Source organism: Falco cherrug, chromosome 1 (genome assembly GCF_023634085.1).
Source record: "Falco cherrug isolate bFalChe1 chromosome 1, bFalChe1.pri, whole genome shotgun sequence".
Classification (NCBI taxonomy): domain Eukaryota; kingdom Metazoa; phylum Chordata; class Aves; order Falconiformes; family Falconidae; genus Falco; species Falco cherrug.
The window spans coordinates 30,261,920-30,277,962 of record NC_073697.1 but is presented as its reverse complement, the minus strand read 5'-3'; the positions used below and the strand labels follow the sequence as shown (position 1 = coordinate 30,277,962).

Sequence of the window (16,043 nt, the reverse complement as noted above, 5' to 3'; positions counted from 1 at the left end):
TTGGCCCAAAGCAGCAAGACAAGAGCAATGAAATAGAATTTTTAAGTTACAGAGATTGAAATATATTCTAGAAAATTTAAAAGCATAGATGATTAGAAAGAGCATGTGTGTACAAAAATGGTTTATATTGTATAAGGAAACTATGTGATTCAGTTACATATGTTAAAATGTTTTGCTCTAAAATTTTTGTGACTTTCATAATGATAAATCAAATGTATTTTGTATTTCTAGGTAAAAGTAAACCCAGAATTTTATGATCCCTCCACTAAATTTTATTTTAGTCTTCTATTGATTTAAAGCATTTAAACCGAAATACATCCTTGGAGAGGAAGACAAAGAACTTCACAAATGTACTAATGAGATGTGACAATAGAGTAATTTTTCTGCAGATCCCTGGGCTTTATTGCTACAGTCATTTGTAAGGATCAAAGAAATTATTCTGAAATTTATCTGGAAGAAGCTTTTGTCCAAGGAGTAATGCAAATCTCAGAAATATTTTCTCCCTAGCCCCTTTCTGCAGAAACATCTACCTTTTCTGCTCATTTTGATGAAGAATGTATGAAATCTCCATTAAGATGAGCATTATCATTATATGTATCTGTGATTATGATTACATGTGCAATCACAGCAGGTGTTTGTAGGCATAGGTATGTTAGTCATGTTAAGAGCTGAAATTCTTATTTGAACAAGGTTAGCTATGTGGCTATAAATATTCTGTAGAGATTATGATTTTAATAGTCTGATACAACAAATAGTTTTCATGACACAGCATATTTTCCTGGGGTGTATTTTCCTGGTGTACTAAAATATGAGGTCACGGTGGATACAAGGCGGGGAGGGGGGCGGGGTGGGGAGGGGGAAGGAATATCAACAGATGCAATTTAAAACAAACAAACAAAAAAACCCAAAAAACTTCACAGGAGGAAAACAGGTGGACCTGCATCCCTAGCTCAACCTTTCAAATAAATTGAAAGCTAAATCATGAGATGTATCAATTCTGATTGTTGATCTGAAGAAATAAGTCTCCCCTCTCTCAGGCATTTGAGAGGTGTAAGAGATCAAACTGTGAGACCTTTTCTTTCCTAATTGCTAGTTTTGGAAATATATTCATCCTGTGTTTATTTTTAATGCATTATCACTGGTAATAAAGTTTCTTCAGAGTAATGGTGCTCCATGATGACAGTCATGATTAGGGACCATATTCCTGTTTATTGTCTCAGAAACAGCTTATCATGTTGTGTTTGTATGTAGTTGAAAGAAAGACATAATGAAATGTTAAAGCATAAGAGAACTCAAAATCTCAAAAATTTATGGATTTGGATTCCAAATATTTCAATTGATTAAGTAAATCTGATGCATTGTTTTAAGACTACCTGAAGGTTACAGGCCAGCACAATATTTACATTTCTGTCCAGGACCTAGATGCAATTTTCTCATTAAACTTAAATGGGTGAAGCACATAGAAAGATGAGATTTTTGTTCAGATGCATATTCAGTTACTGTTATGTTCCAGGTGGATATTTTCTTAATGCACGTATAAATCTTTTAATGGAGAAGTAGGTTTTGTTTTGTGTTTCTCTGAAGTAATTAACCTTTTTTTTTTTTTTTTTATGTCTGTCTGTAAGGAACTTTGCAAACTGTTAAAAACATTTCAAAATTTTTTGTATGTGCTCAGTGTGCACTCTTTTTAAAGCCAGCTACTTTTAAGATATTCCAGGCTTTGAGGCGTAAAAAACAGAAGAGAGGATTTTTGGAAATGTGGATTCTGTACTGGCAAAGTAGTTGATGCAGTAGAAGAGAACATTTTTGATAGTTTGAGACCATAAACAATCTTATATTGGAAAAAGTAACAGGGGGTGTGAAAGAATAAAAAATGAAATGAAGGATGTTAAAAGTACAGTTTCCCTCCTGTTCTTAAATTATAAATGCTAACCTATAGGACTTTTGCAGTTGCCAGGTATTACATGTTTCTGCAGGAAGGGGCTAGGGAGAAAATATTTCTGAGATTTGCATTACTCCTTGGACAAAAGCTTCTTCCAGATAAATTTCAGAATAATTTCTTTGATCCTTACAAATGACTGTAGCAATAAAGCCCAGGGATCTGCAGAAAAATTACTCTATTGTCACATCTCATTAGTACATTTGTGAAGTTCTTTGTCTTCCTCTCCAAGGATGTATTTCGGTTTAAATGCTTTAAATCAATAGAAGACTAAAATAAAATTTAGACATGTGATGACATGTACCAAAGCTAAATATAGTATAGTTTAAGCCTTTAGGCCCTTGAAAATGGGTACAAAGTAACTAAATAACTATACAAAAGATGCAATGATATGTTAGTAAAAAACTAATTACATGCACTATTTGACATTTGTGCATGAATGTCTATCCTAGAAAAGTTAAATATGTAGAAGTTGAGGTGTCCACACATTTAATGAAAATTCTGTGTTCTTTATTGTGGGAAAGTTAACATCAAAGTATTTAATAAATATAGACTAAGTTAAAAGATGGAGAAAGAACGGTGTTAAAACCAAAACAAAACAAAAAAAAAAAGAGAAGGAAGCTTTTTGCTGCTTAGGAACTGTGTAAGATTTCAGGCATATAATCAATAAAAGAAAAATAAACGTCAAGGGGACATTTGAGTGACTGAAGTATTTCTTTTATGGATACATTTAAGAGTGATGTCATCTAAGTGTTCTCACTAATGCAAAGCAAGATCTTGCTTCATACAGCATATAGCAGAGAACCCAGGGTGCTTTCATAGAGGAAAACACATTATGTGTTCAATGGAACAGCTTCCCTTGCTCTGTGAATGCTGAAACAACTCTAGGACTAAATGCAGGTCTTGATACTCTCTCTCAGTGGATCTGAAACTACCAGTGTTATTCTTGTTCGTTATAATCAGAAAATTAAAGTCAAGGATGATGGATAGGAATTCTGTTTTTAATCAGGTGGTATTTGATTTTAGCAAACTGGATGTCAGGTAATACAAAACCAGATTTATCTCAAGCTCTTGATTATTCACTAAAATACTTCCAAATTCCCTCTCAAAACTAAAGTTAATTCTTGGACATCAGTTTATTTTCCATAGAATATGAAGTGATAATTAATTATAATATGTAACCTTTTCATTTTCCATGTAATGATGTAATGTAGCCTACACCATAAGGCCACGAAATAATTACTTTCTAATACATTGATATGTGTAACAGGTTTGCTTCTTTCTACTAAAGTAATAAATTTTAAATTATGCTTATATAATGTCACACCCCCCACACCCCAGTAACTTAATAAATCTTTCTTCAATCTTGACTTTTAATGAAACTGGCTTCTTTGATCTGTATTTTTCAGACTTCATGTCAATTGCCTATGTATAGAAGTGATGTTTTTGTTATCAGACAAGATATTTTTTTTTTATGTCTGTAGTTCCTTAGATGTTAAAAGATGTGAAGCAAATAAGATAATGTCAGGCAGGGGGAATTTCTAAACCATGTCTAGAATATGATTCCTTTATCGCTTCTTTGTCTCTTTTTCTAGTCCCTCTCTACTAATGCTATGGGTTGATTGCTTCTATTGTGTTTTTTTTTTTTAATAGGACTCTTATTCATGGGCATAAGCGTGAGGGGGGCTGTGGTGGTGTATTTATATTTGAAAACTGTGTTTGAAGATTCCTCTGATTAGGAAAATAAGTTTTCCCTAATAATAAGTAAGGTTTGGGGTTTCTTATTTCACCATATGTGGTGCAATTGTAGTTTCTACTAATTTTAATTGTATTATAATACAATAATTCTTAGGATAGTTTTATAACACAAATATTTATCTAAATAAATTCGAGACATCTTCATAATATATTTATATGCAAGGTTAATTCAACATTGTTTGAATTATTTTCTTCCTTCTTGCAGTGAAAATGATTTAAACCAGAGCTAGGAAAACAGTTCAATTATTTTGTACTCTGGCCATAACTATCTGGGTTCTTAATTGCGAGAGAGAACTAAAGTAATAAAATTAGTGATCCCTAAATGCACAGCTATAAATACTGGCACAGTATTTATTTGTTTCATCGTAAACACTTATTCAATTAAAAGCAGTTTCATTTTTTCAGAGCATTATTTATAATTTTCTTGCTCTTCGGCTAATATTTCAAAGCAGTTCTATAGAGTTTAGAGTTATGTTTGCTTAAGTAAAATATATCTGTAAATATATTTGTAAAAGTATGTAGTTTTAAAATATAACCTAAACTATCTGATTTTAGGTAAAACCTTTTCTTCTAAGCATTGAAATAATTCTGTTGAAACACTGAGGTTTAAGGCCAAGGGGCATTAAGTGTCATAATTTAGTTTAAGGTTAGTGAAACACAGCTTGGGAATTCCACTGATGCAATCTTAATTCAACATTAGGTTTGGGAATGTGTTGGTACCAAATAATGATCAGCTGCCTAGATAATTGTCACTATTCAAAATTTAAAAGCATGGTAGCTGAACCAAAAAAAAAAAAAAAAAAAAAAAAAAAAAGCTTTTATTTATCTCACAGCCCAAAAGACATAAGCAGGCAGTTCAGTGTTTTTGGAGGAAAACGGAAGGTGCAAATGTGGAAAAAAAGGGTAGCTCCCAATGTAGAATTGACACTGCAGGCATCTTTTTGTCTTTGCATAGTTAAGTACAGCAAGGTGTCTTGGGCAAGGTCTGCACACTGCACTCCCATAAATATCCAGTGAAGTTCTGAATATAGGTATTAGGTAAATGTACACTGAACACTTTGCTAAATGAGGTGTTCAGCAGTCTGAATATACTAAATGTGATCTATGTTTTGACTGGAACATACTACATCCAGAAATAAGCAAAACTACTTCCACAAACTACTTTACATCACGAACAGAAATAATTTACAAGGACAGTTAGCTATCATACAGTAGATAGGCTGCAGGGCAGAACTTTTCCTATATAAAGCAATATTAGTGATGTGCAACTTTCTGCAGGAAAAAAAAATAATTTTTCCACAAATTTTTCATTACTTGTGTGATACAGTGTTTTGGGATTTTGTTTAGTTGGTTTTAGGAGGGTTCTTTTTTGTTGTTGTTTTTTATTATTATTTTCTTCTTAAATAATGGCTTCCTCTATGGAAGCTGCTTTTATGCAAAACAGTTAAGGCAGGACCTGAGATGGATTTCAGATCTTAATATATAATAACATACTGAATAAATATTTCACCCCTAATGATAATTAGATGATGGCAATTGAAAGTAAATTTAGTCAGTGATTATACTTTCTCAACATTGTTTGGAAGAATTGACTCTTTTAAGTATAATACATTATCACGTAAGATACTAATGATATATTGATGCATTCTGAACTACACAATTTAATTTCTAATTGTAAAAACAACTCTGACAATACTGACTGAGGTGCAGCAAAAGTTTCTTTTGGAAAAGAATCATAGGCAGAATGCTAGACAACCCTGTAGTTTTAAGCTTCATGCTTAATGAATTCCTACAAATTTCAATATGGAAAGATCAAAAGAATAGGTATTAATTTTTATCTATTGATGATACAGATTTTGTAAATACATTCCATGAATCTTGTCACTGGGACTTAATTGATATTGATTGCACAGCTTTCACATTCTGTGCAATAGTGGGTAACTGTAAAATTTGAGATGTCTTTTTACATGGTTAATCATAGGCCAAAAAACTCTTTGATGAGTCAGATTTTTTCCCTTTTATCAGATTTTTAATATAATACATTCTTCATATAATAGTTGTAGCCCCAAAAGAGCTATATAAATTATATGTCTGAGGGTAGTGTTATCATTTTAATGTATCAGTTTTACAGAAAAGTAGCTACAAGCTACCTTTTTTTTTTTATAGTAGGTTGTTAGATTACTGCAGAGATGTTATGAGTATCCTCTATTTTTTTGAAACCTATGACATTTATCTGAACCTAAATTCAAAACTTGCTGCTAGAAAACTGTAGTTTTATATTAAATGCAAGGTGGAAGTCCAATGAGAAGTGGAGAGGGAGTCAATAGGCAGTATGGAGCAAATTTGCAGTTATTAATTTTTTTTAGTTCTTCTCTGTAATTTGTCCTCTAACCTGTTGTAATATCTCTGCTTTCATTGTTTTATATTCTAAGTTGGTTTCTTTGATGCAGCAATTATACCTTTGGCACAGTCAAAAATGACTGTTACTGGAGAGGTATCACATGAGTTGTCAAGTTGACTCAGCCAGAGTAAACTGAGCTGGAATTCTGCAACAGAATTGCCACAGAGAAACCAGACATATAGAAAAGGAGGCCAGCAAATATTAATGAGTTATGAGTGTGTGATTTCTTTTTTCCTGTACGTCTTTTAAACACAACAAAACTCTACTTAAAGATCAAGTGCTAGTGGAGTAAAAATATTTTGTTTAGCTGGGAGGAATTTTTTTCTTTCCTGTGTGTATGAATGGTGCTTGTTTCCTTAACTAAGTACATCCAGAATAGATTTGCACTTCACTGTATGCTTAGAACATGCCAAATTTCATAAGGTGCTTACAGCTTTATACATTCTTTTAGTGTAAAACTTACACATAAAACTGACAGGCCTAGGCTCAGGATAGAATCGGAGAGGAGGTGAGTTTTGTGGTATTTTGGTTTTGTATTCTTTTTTCCTAGGTGCTTTCTTATAGAAGTTTTTCTCTATATAAATAAAGCTACAGTTCAGAACAGTGATATAATAATGCCATACACAATTTGTCTTAAAGAAAAAAGGTTTCTATTAAAACCAGGTTTGACTAGATGTGTAAAACTGAGAGAGCAAGGTGGTGTTCCTTTTGGGATACAGTATGAATCATTCTGACTCACTTTTCAGAAAGCAATATATGAATGGGGAAATGTACAAGAGACATCATGTTTCGATGAGACAGCTTTTAAGATCTATGAAGTTTCAAGACTGATATATGCTATCTTTAAAGCAGGCAGGTAATTGAAGAGTGATGTAAACAACTACAAAGGTATAACATGCCTGGGCAAAGGCGCATTAACACTGTGTGTATGTTGGGGTTCCCAGCCTATAGCAGAGGAACTTAAAAGCTTAGCAGTAAAATAATTAAACTGACGGGTAAATATGCCAGCTTCAAGGAACTGAATTATGAAGAAGAGATAGCATTTAATAGCCCCATGAGGAATGTAAGAAAGTTGCTAAATCGTCCGACATATTTTAGCAAGTTGACAGAGGACTGGCCCCAAGGCAGAGGCCATGGCTGTGTGGTAGGCCTGGTGCAAGATAAAAGAGCAGGCAAACATGCTGTTTGGAAACAGTGAAAAGAAGGAGGTTAGCTGAAAAGTTAAAACCAGGACTTTGTTCAGCTACACTTTTTATGATTAATATCTGTGTAAGCTTTCCCAGAAACAGTGAAGAATTGTATCTCCTGAAGTGAGATGTATAGAAACTTCTTATTTTTTAATGTTTTGTGGTTTACTTTTGTTAACATAACATAAATGATAACATTTTTTCCTTATGTTTGTGTTTTAGAATATTTATTTGGCTTCAGATGTTTAGATTTTTAGTTATACATTTCTAGTTTAATATCAGTGCAAGATAATGTGCGTTCTCTGGCCCGGTGCTGAGAACACTCTCCTGGTCCCACTAACATTTCTGGCCATAGACACAAGTGAACAGCGAGATGGACCCATCACCACTGCCTGCCAGACCTCCTATTTTCAATGTACAGAGGTGCTTCAAATTACAGCTCAGAAATTAAGGATAAAAATTGTAATGTAGTGTGTTTCTCAACAGATTGTCTCATGATATTAGATGCTTGTCTGAAAAAAATCCCAGATAGATTTCAGCAGAATTTATGTACTTTGGCAAACAGTGAAGTTTCCACATGATGCTGAACCATGCTGGGTTAGAGCATTTTGTGAAGCAAGAAACTCATTTGGTATCAAAATGTTTCTAAGCTTAACACAACTAAAAATCAAATCTTGATTTTCAGTAGAGAGGTAAAAAAATATTTAACACACCAGTTGACATAGTTGTACACAATGGATCTATAAGAACTGCATTGTGACATATATTACAGTGTATACTAACCTACCGTCTTAAGGGCATGACAGGGTCCCTTTAGTATTTACTTTTATTCCTAAATTATAAAAGCATGGGTACTACTTGATAAACTTATTTTTTTCCTTAAACACCTGTTTCATTATCAAGTATTTGACATTTATTTGAAATAAAATTTCCCACCATAATAACACTGCAATAATTTACCAACAGATTCAAAGAAGCAGGGAATTTCTGGGTTTGAAAGAGTCTTTTTAGGGATTAGTGCTAATTTGTCCAGGAGTTCAGTATATAAATTATTTCCTAGTTTCCTAGAGTAATGTTTGTGTAACCTTATCTGTAACATTAATCCAAAATATTGTTTTGCATCCTACAGTTTATAAAGCAGTTTTCTGTTTATAACTCCATTTCCCACAGCAATTCTATTTTCTTATTCTGTTTTTTTTTCCCCTTTATACCTAATCTCCCCATGATCTAAACAGTTCTTGTTGCACTGATTATCACTTTTAGATCTGAAATGAAATTCCTTACTCTGAAGTCATAATTTGAGCTTAGGTGAAAATGTGAACACATCCATATTTCTCTCCTGAATCACAGAATAATTGTAGAGATATAGGCTGGGTTTTGATTGCACTGATATGCCAACGATTTAATGACACGCCACAAACAGAACAAAATCTACTGGTGTGAAAGAAAGATAGATGTGGGGAAAAGTGGTCTTGTTCATGATAAGCACTACCTTGGCTTGTTCTTTCAGTTCTTATATCCTATCATCTAGAAAACACAGACTTTTCTTTCGATATATTATTGTTGGGCTAACTCTGACAGATTTCTCCAAGAATGGAATTTAGCCTCTAGTGCCAGAGAGCTGAACATGCTGTGGTTCAACAGAAAGTGCTAAGAGTGTTGGATGTTTTTTGTCTTGTTTAGGCAACTTCAGTGCCCTTTTCTAAAAGTTTTCTTTAAGTTTTCAAAAACATTATGCTTTCTATCTGAAATATTCCTTGGTCCTTTAAAGGAAGTTTCTGTGCAATTACAATAGTAGACAGTTACCTTACTGGAAGGGTCTTTTTTTATTTGTGGCCCTTTAAAAGATCTGCCATGATTGGGAAAGCAGCAAAAAAAAATATTTTAAACTACAATTAAACCAGCTTTTAGTTCCAGTAGAATTATACTGCTGAATTTAGGTGTTTTATGCAGCCCTGGAATAGGTCAGGAATGTTACAGGCAAAAATCTGTATTTAACACCCAAGTGTTACTTTCTCCAGGAAAGCCTCTTGAAACTATAGAAAATGGTGTTTCCAGCGAAGCCGTTTCAGCTGTGCTTACTTCCTTTTCCCTTTGACTAGTAATGTGAAGAGACACTAGTGAAAAGCAACCCTTTTACTTCTGAGAACTGATGGATGCCAATTGCATTTGTCTTTTGCACCAACTCACAAAGTAAGGAAATTATTCTTTTTATTACCTTGTTTTAATTTTTGCAGGCTAAGCACCATTTGTACATATTTAAGCTTGCATTGATTTTTTTTCTAAACTAATGGAATGCAGGACTTAAAGCTGCTGGTATCTATTGGCCAAACTTTTAGCTGGCTTACATTTAAAAAACCTGACATCAATAAGCAAAAAAACCTACCAAACTCAAACCCCAACATATCTGAAAGCAGCATAACTAGCCAGTTTCTTCAAAAGTTGAATTCAAAGTAGTTTGCAAGAATTGGTTTCGGGGGATTTTTTTGTTGGTTTTGGTACTTTATAGTGTTATTTTTTACAAAGCCTACTAAAATATGATTCTGTCTCTTAAATTTAGAAGAAACTATTTGTTATCGTATAAACATTGTATTCCTGATACTAATGTATGACATATTCAGTGGGGCAATATCCTTTTGTTACGCTGTCCTTTATTTCCCTTTGCTGCTTTCAAATTCTGTGTAAACTGTGTGCAGCACATGTGGTATTGTAATTTTGTTTCTGACTTTGCCTTATGTTGATTTGAGATTCCAGTCTGACAAGGAGAATTATTGGTTCATTCTCTAAGCTGGGAAGAAAAAAGAAAGACTGGTAGCAATCTCTATTTTCTTAGATATCTAAATGGTCAGAGGTGTGGGCTTGATCATTACAGTTCATTTTGTTCACAACAGTGTTTTGGAAGGCAGGTAAATGTGTAAAAACAGTCAACAAAGAATTTTTGGGAAATGGTGGGAGAAGCTGAAAAGGAAAATGAAGTTTTGCCTAACAGTTTAATAGAAAATAGAACTGTGTTATATCTTTAAAAAGGTAAGCTTAAAGAGTTTAAATTCTGTATAAATATGAGTTATAAAAATTGTTGGCTACATTTTCTCTTCTTGTGTACTTGTAAGCTATTTTTTGTTGTTCCCTAAACCTTTTATCCAGTGCATTGCCATCAGGATTAATTTCAGATATAAAATATAGCATAGTGCTATTTGTATAAAAAACTTTTCCAGCAAATGAGCCTTTCATGTCATCAGCCTGGGGACAAAGTCCAAATGCTAAGTCTTTGTACTGGTTTTGATTCATTGCCATATAATAGGTGGAGGTGCTTATGTTTCTAGATACCAATATAAATAGTTGAATCTTATTAAAAAAAATTGTTGATTTATCTTGCCTGACTTTCTGCATTCTAATTTCTTTTTCCCCTCTCTCGTGGTCTGGCACAGCTACACTATCTTTGACCTTATTCACTGCTTGGGTTTTAAACCATGCAGTAATTCTCAGTAAATAAACTGGCTCAGTTTTTCTAATCCTGCCTGTACAGTCTGGCAGAGCTTTTGCTTCCTGATCTGTCCAGTTACCTTCTGTTGTGCCTGTTTATATGCAACCAGAAGAAATAATGAATTAATGTTTTTAATCCCGGTATTCTCACAAGTCTTTCAAAGTCTTCCTCACACCCACACCCCCCTCAATTATTTTCAGCTGTTCTGTCTCAGTTTTGCTCGGTCTTGTTTTCCCCAGAGACTACTGCTGGAATATATTTCTGACATGTGGATAATGTGCTGGTCTAAGACATCATTCTCTTGTCACCAGCCTGTGCAAGACTTTGAAGTTCCCTGGCATTCATTTAGAAAACTAAAGAGCAAAATTAATAATGAAATTATTAAATATTACCAACAAATGTATTTGCACCCAGATAATAAGTTTCTAGTGCCTAAGATAATAAACATGTTTTGATAGGCCCTTTCTCTTTATTTTAGTGCTTCCTAGAAAAGCAGCATAACATCATGATTTTCATGAAATTGAGACCCAAGGTTAATCCACCATTTTTATATGCACAGGTACTGCAGTAAGAACATTTTAATTTAAGAAATTTTTGAGAGATAGATATGAAATACCCATTGGCATTTTTTTAATGGCTTGTGCAAATACATGAAGACCTTTGGCTTTCACATGGTGAAAATGAAACTCAGGATATCTGAATTGTGATACTAACTGAAAGTGTATAATCCAAATGGCATGCTGTCTTGTCCAGTACAGTTCTTATCCACTGATGAAACCTTACAGCAATCCAGAAAATAACTTGTCTCATAGCATGGGTAGTGCTTCTTTCTCGTGTGATATGAACAATTTCTTAAAAAAATATCTTAAACCTGGAGACTAAAGCATCCAAATGCATATCAATATAACACACAAAAGGAGAAAGACATGATAAATGCATCCACCTGTATTATAGTCAATAATTCATTTGTGATGAACATCACTCCAAACTACATCTAATACAGGTCACTTAAAAAAGCTTCTCTTGAGAACTACTCCTGAATATTTCAGTGATGATGACTAAGCTATATTTATGCCAAGGGAGAGTTTAAACCTGAAATTTTAAAGAGAGTTCAGGATAAGGTGCATGCAAGCTGTAAGTGAATTTTGTAGTTACACATTTGAAAAGTGCCCATGGATTACTGTTAGGTGACATTTCTGCCAAAGTGTCTCCTGATGGATAAAGGATGTCTTCTCCCCAATACTGTGTGCACTTGTAGAAGTCTGTTTAGGCCAATACTTGTTGTTTTATTTTGATGGTAATAACATATGAATATTTTAGAAATCATTGTGGTCTTAGCAATGAGGAAACAGTACAGCCTTATCTAACTGTATTAACTTCTGTAATATTATATATATGGAAATGTGCAAGTAAAGACAGAACCCTTGGGAGTAGAGAGGAAACATCTGAAAAATATTCTGCGGTTCAAGCAAATCTTAAAGTAGCTTTTCAACCATGAAGCAGGTCATGTTAATGGACCAGTAAGTCAAATGAAATTACAGTTTTCCATTATTGGGCTCAATTACTACCTTATATACACCAGTGTATGTGTGAAGATACATTGACGAATACTCTACAATGAGAAATTAATCAGCAATGCTATAGAATAAATATTTTATTGAGTGTTATTTTTATCGGATACTCTATGATTCAATATGTTATTTTAAGCATGTTATTTTAAATGTTATCTTAGATATTTATTTTTTTTTCAGCTTTTTTCCTTCTTTTTTTCTCTCCCTACTTTGGAAAGAATGTTTACATTCTTCAGTACTGGGTGGAGAGGATACAAAGGTATGACCACCCTTGTGATTTTAACTAGAGGCAGGCATGTTTCCTGGTCTCTTAATTGAACTTGATATGCCAACCAGGACACACCTGTACTGGAAACAGATAAAAAGAATTAAGAAAGTAATTTTGGATTGCACTTCTTCACAGACTTTATGTAAAGCATCATCTTTAAAACTCCCTTACTATCTTTTGCTGGGTAGAATCTAGCCCTAATTAGATAGCTCTGTATCTAGCTATGCTATATAAAAGGGATAAAATGAGACAAACATCTTATAGAATAAGTTGTTCCTAAAACATAGAAAAGGGAGTGGAGGCTCTTCTTTTTAGACAATGAGGCTTCGATGAAATTTATGTGCTATAGGAGTAGTTATACTGGATACTGCTGGGAGTAGGGACAAGGAGCTTGTCAAAGCAAGTATGTAACACATATTCTACAATCCATCTATTTATTACTAACCCTCTGCTTTATGTAAGCTGAGCTACTTCTGATGGAGTGGTGAGTGGCAGGGCGGGCTAAAGTTAATGTTTTACCTTCTTATGGTTGATTTGGTTTTCTCTGTTTGCCGCTGAACACTGTTAAGTTCTTCCAAAGACACTTTTTCTCCCCCTCCCCTCTATAGGGTGAGATAAATGTTGGGGGGTATTGATCTGAGCTACATTAGGTTATGGTTTCAGGCGTGCTTGCTTGTACTTTAGAACTACAACCCTGTGGTAGTTAAAGGGACCTAGAGTGTCCATTGGGTTATATGGAAATGGACTGGATGTTTTAGGGGACTGTAGTATTTATCAGCAGTACTGATGTGATTTTTGCTGCTTCCAAGCAAACATCAGTTGTAATAAAATAAAGAGAAAAAGTAGCTGGAACTGATACTGTAAGGGATGCTTGAATATAAGTTTAAATTGCTTTCTTTTGTCACCCTTCTGAAATAAAGAGGGAAATAATACTTAGAGGACCTTCTTCATGTGACATCAACATCTACAGTTTGTGTTTTTTTTACAGCAACTAAATTATGAACTGCGGTTCACCTGTGCAGTTCACAGAATCATTCCCCCATCCCTATACTTGAGCTGGAAATGGAAGAGAAGCTTTCCATTCCTTTTCTATATCCTTGTTTTAGGTTAATTCTATTCATGGTGTAACCTAATTTGCATTAAGAACAGTTTTCCCTGAATCTTATCAGTTGCATGGGAAAATGGATATTATTCATGCAAGTGGAGCTTAAACCTCCTGAGAATGAAAAATGTTTCCATGCAACAAATAACACTTAACATGAGCACTTGAAGTCAATGGGAATTGGGAATACTATGCTCCATTTAGAATGTGAATAGTGTTTCACAGGACAAGGACCTTGTTTCATTTTGTATCCACCAGAAGAAAGAAAAATAGTTTGTATATCTTCATCTGTCATAGTCTGACAAAGCTCAGCTGAGCTTTTGAAATTTTTCACTGCTTCATTATGATGGAGGGTGGAGCTATTAAAAATGAAACTCTTTTCTAATTTAAAAATCTCTTCTTCCCTCCAAATCCATGGTCTGTATTTTACTTCTTCATTTAGAATGGGAAGTGAGATTGCCATCGCATCCCAGCATTCCTTTGAAAGTGTTTAAGATTTGGAGAACTTTAAGGCCATGACTTTTGTTTTTTCCCCTCGATTTAGTCAGACAAATAGTGCAATGAAAAGAGATATTTAAAAAAAAAAAAAAAAAAAAAAAAAGATAAAATTTAGTTTTCTTGTTTTGTTTTTGAAGTTCTGCTTCCTGCTACCTACTTGAGATAAATAAATCTTTGGAAAAAGAATTCAGTTTATATCAAGATTTAGAATGTAAATTGCTCCTGCACCAAAAAGAGGATGCTCTGATGCGGGGTGGGGGTGGGGGGGTGGAAGGAGTAAGTCTTCAAAACCAGAAATAACTGTTGTGGCTGCTCAACTAACTGGATTGAAAAGTTTGCCTTTTAACATGTCCTGAAGTATTACAATTTATTAATATTATTGGAAATATTTTTGTTTTCACAATAGTACTTAAAGACAAGTTGTGATCAGATCTGCATTTTATTATAGAGATCAGTGGAAATATTAATCAGTACTATTTCTTGTAAGATGATACATATTCCTTGCCCATAATGAATTATTATGTCTTTTGGTAATATGTCATTCAGTGGAGATGTTTGTGGCTGTAAGTATCTGAACCTGAGCTTAAGTGAAATTGTGAGAGGAGAGGGTGTAAGCTCCCAAGCTTTAGTAACCCCATAAATTGCATGGTCGTCTGGCTCACAGGTATGCAGACTGAGGGAGACAGTTGTTAGCTATGACACACTTTATTTTTCTCTTGGCTTTGGAGTATGTAGAGGAAAAAGTCAAAGTGCAAAACAACAACTAGGGACTGTATGAATTTTCAGTGCTGTTACGAAGAGGAAGGAGGAAAAGTTGTAGCCTTCCTAGCCTCTGTTCTTATTCTGTATTGTCCTCTTTGCTCCCTCATGTACCCATTAAATCCATGTGTGTATAAATTACAGTTGTAGTGTCTTAATCTGACAATTTCTTCTATCTGTATGAAAAAAGAGCATTAATTATATATGTATACACAGGTTTTCCTGTAGGTGAATGTATTTTCCATTAATAGCATGGTGTTAGAAGTCAGTATGAGCAACTGAACTCTCTTTTTCAAAGAAAGCGCCTACAGTACCATGATTGGCTATCATGTACCCATTCTGTATGTGGCTGTTGAGGTATGTCTGTGGCAGTTGACACCAGGTGCATGTAAAAAGTAATAGGTTTTATTTAGAACTGTTTACTTGCTGCTCAAAGGGAGTAACTTTTACTCTGCTTTCTGGTTGTGTGTCTTTTAGCAAATCTGCATATACTCTCTCTCCAGATACTACATTTTTATTTTAAATTAAATAAATGAGAATCCATAAAAGCTAGGTTTTATTCATGTACATGTTATGATGAGACAGTGCTTAGGAAATACTTTGCTTTGTTTTGTTAATATTGCTCAACCAAAATGGCAAAAATTGATCTTAAAATCTATTTAGGGAATTATAAGATTTTACATCATTGTTCAAAAAAACCTGAAAATGACACCCCCCACCCCCTGCTGCATTCTTTAATGATGAATATTCATATGTCTTTTGATTTGAAAGTGATGCTATAATGAATAAACATTTCTCTCAGGGGAATACATGCAATGTAAAGACTGAATATTCTTCAAGTCTTCTTACTTTAAATCTTACTACAAAATGTGTGAAGACCTCTAGTAAGAACATATTATTCTGCCAGGACAATAGCTATGATAAAGTGTAATGGATTATATATTGGTTTTTTAAAACTACAGTATATATAGTGCAAGAAACCTCTTGATAAAGTCTCTACAAGAGTAAACTTGAGATAAAGGTTAAATCTAAATAAATGAAATTAGATACTTGCCTGTTTAAAATAATATAAAGTT

General features: G+C 33.8%; 1 protein-coding gene across 1 annotated transcript in view; it reads left to right on the top strand.

The window, feature by feature from the left end:
• Positions 1-16,043, top strand: part of PCDH7 (protocadherin 7) — a 284,347-nt gene that overhangs the window by 181,481 nt on the left and 86,823 nt on the right.